At 27.7% G+C, this 3,255-nt stretch overlaps 1 non-coding gene across 1 annotated transcript; it reads left to right on the top strand.

Moving 5' to 3' along the window:
* The first annotated feature begins 2,307 nt into the window (after window positions 1-2,307).
* Trnar-ccu (transfer RNA arginine (anticodon CCU)) lies at window positions 2,308-2,381 on the top strand. The gene has a single exon. It is a non-coding gene; the product is annotated as a tRNA-Arg (tRNA).
* Window positions 2,382-3,255: the final 874 nt, after the last annotated feature.

Genomic DNA, 3,255 nt, shown 5'->3' with positions numbered 1-3,255 from the left:
TTCTCGCTTTTTTACCAGCTGATATTTTTGATACTATTAATCACATTAGTAGTTATTAGTTTTGATTGTTGAATATTTATTCGATTCGTCATTTCTATTCACTTCTAAAATGTCTGAAAAAGAAAAAGTGTTATCACCGAATACGCTGTGCACACCTTCAAGACGAGTGAAATCAACAAAAAGTGCAACATGAAAACAGAAATAAAGGCATCCAGTCCTTTAAGTACCCCTGGAAAGAAGTGATCAGGCTCAGTAGGTAAACATTCAGGTCTTGTAAAATATGATGATTTTACATTATCATGTATCTGACGAAAAATCCATGCATTTTTTCGTAGAAATGAGATCCTATCATTAGATAAAGTTTTAAAAGATGTGACCGATGATACAGATATCTTTTCAAAAAACATTAACCGAACTAAGCTTTACCGAATATTGAAAGATTTAGGGTTTTCTTTTGAGAAACGATGAAACGAAATGAAATAACTTTAATGATTTATTAAAATAATGTATCAATAATATTGAACAAAATAATGAAAATAAGGAAAAAATTAATTATCTGATTTAAAATGATAATATAATAAAGTTAACAAATATTTACTATTTGGCGAAAAATTTGCGAGATAAAGTTCCGCCAGCGATCTGCATTTCTAGTAACTTTATAGTTTAAAGTAACCCAGTTCCCCTCACAGCGACTGTGATTCGGCATGCCTAGAATATACACTACTGCCAAGTTAGGGTGGAACAGAGTATAATAATTAAATGCAGATGGCGTTGCTGACTCAACAAAAAATAAAAACAAATATATACCTATCTACAATCCTGCTTGAATTTGAAATTGATTCTTATTTTGCATATTCTAAAATAATTAAATTTACTCCTATCTTTACTATAATCATTCCAAAAATATTTCGTTCTCTACAAAATATCCTAATCCAAAATTATTAAATGAATAAGAGTTACTAGAAAAGCTCTTTTAATACAGAAAGATTTTGAAAAACTCAAAATGAACAAGTATCAGATTTGTTCCTTATTATCACACTTGTACCCTTAAAAATGACAAAGAAGTATAATTTAACAGCACAGGTATTAAATATTTTGTGACATCTTTTATAAGCCAAAAGACCTAGATTTATATGAGCTTCCACTAATGTACTAATATTTCCCACTAAATGTTATTTAATTTAGCTTTATCGTGGATTTTTCTAAGCATTTTTGACGATCATAAGCTACTGATACGACCAGAGCATCGCCTACGGCTTATTAAATTACTCTTTAATAGTTCAGTCATAAACAGCGGAAAGTAGCCATTTTCGCTTCATTGAACCAGCAAACAAAAGACCATGTGGCTATATATAAATTTAAAATATCTTACTCGTAGATCTAATATCAAGTTAGAAATTCTTGCTCTCGTAATTTAAATCGATTGAATCCAAATTTAAATCAATTAAGTACAAGAATAAGTTGGATTTATTCAAATTTCAATTGCATTTGTATGTTACGACTTTTTCATATATGAAATGTTCAAAAAATATTGTAATGATAAATAAAAAATTGAAATCTGCTATCACAAATTTCAAGTTATCATGTGAGAATATTTTTTTTTAAGTCACATGGTATTAATCCGATAGAAAAACGTCATGTTCTCACATGACCTATTTCGCAATCAACAACATTTAGAAAAGCGATGATTTTTGATCATCTCAAAATCAATCAAATTCTAAAAATTTTTGTTTCTTGAAAAATGAGTTTAAACCAGTTTGGAACAATCACTTGATTATCCGATAACGCATGCATTCATATTTAGAAAAGGATAGTGTTTCTTTTTTCCCCATTTTAAAATCGTTTGAACTCCAAAAAATTTTCTCCATTGCATTTTTTTTTTTTTTTTTTTTTTTTTTTTTTTTGCGAATTTTGGATATTTTTTGAAAATTTCTTATGAAATAATTTACGTGTTTAAAGGGAAAATTATAATTTTCTCCCGCATTTAATAAATTCGAATTAAAGTGACATATTTAATAACAAAGTTCATAGTTTTTATTACTATTTATGATATGCTGATCATAAAAATTAATAAGCAAATAATACAAATTCGTTCTTAACTCAGTGGAATGAAAGAACATATATAAAAACAAGAACAGAGATAAATCGCAAAAATTTTGTTGTTAAATACAATAAATCAATACAGGAGCGAATTCTTTTTTGTTGAATTCTAAAAATGTTAACAGGACATATGATATCGGAAATATCAGAAATGTGCCTCAAAACTATAATATCCTGCATAAACGTAACAATGACCTTCGACCCTGAGCCCTCGTGGCCCAATTGGATAAGGCATCGGTCTCCTAAACCGGGGATTGCGGGTTCGAGTCCCGCCGAGGGTATGACGTTTGTTTTGTTTCATAAGTTGAGGTTGTCTAATAATGAAACAAAGCAAGCTTTTTTTTTTTTTTTGCACAATTTTCTCATAAAACATAATTTTTCACAATTGTCTAATAATGTATTGTATATCATAAATTTCTAAAACCTAGCAATTTTTATTAATAGATTTGCAATAACAATTTAACTTGATATAGCTTTGTCTTTCGCTGTTTTGTGTGTGTTCATAACAGGATCATAATGTGATATAAACAGAATCTTTCTTTTCCAACTTTTAGTAATGAAGCAAATAAAAATTTTGATATGAGATTAAATATTTGAGAAAACAAGGAAAACTGCTTGAATCTCATTGCAACAAAAAAAAAAAAAAAAAAAAAAAAAAAAAACTACTGTTCAAAGATATGCAATCTATTAAAAATTATCAAAATTCAGGAAAAAATGTACGACATAAAAAAGTAGTATAATTATAAAGGCAATTTTTCAAATTTTGATATCTTCCAAAAATATGTTTTTGCTCACTGATATTTTAGGAAGTTTTTGATGGAAAAATCCAAAATCTCACTTAATTTTAAATTTAATTAAACTTATTAAAATTCTAATTAAATTTTTTTAATCTCTCCGATGCGCATATTTTCACCATCTTAAGTTCAAATGTACCAAAATAGATAACTCTATGTTAACCGGCTCGGACTGTAAAGCTCTAGTAAACACAAACGAACTTTTAACGAATTTTTAACAACAAAAATAGTATTGCATCCATATTTCAATCTTTTTGCTAATATTCCATTTTTTCCAATAAATTAGCACATTATCTATTGGAAAAGTGTTAAGAATTTTATCATGATAATGTTATAGAAGAAATTCAATTTTCAACTTGGC

Source organism: Argiope bruennichi, chromosome 8 (genome assembly GCF_947563725.1).
Source record: "Argiope bruennichi chromosome 8, qqArgBrue1.1, whole genome shotgun sequence".
NCBI lineage: Eukaryota > Metazoa > Arthropoda > Arachnida > Araneae > Araneidae > Argiope > Argiope bruennichi.
This window is presented reverse-complemented; position numbering and strand designations above follow the sequence as displayed.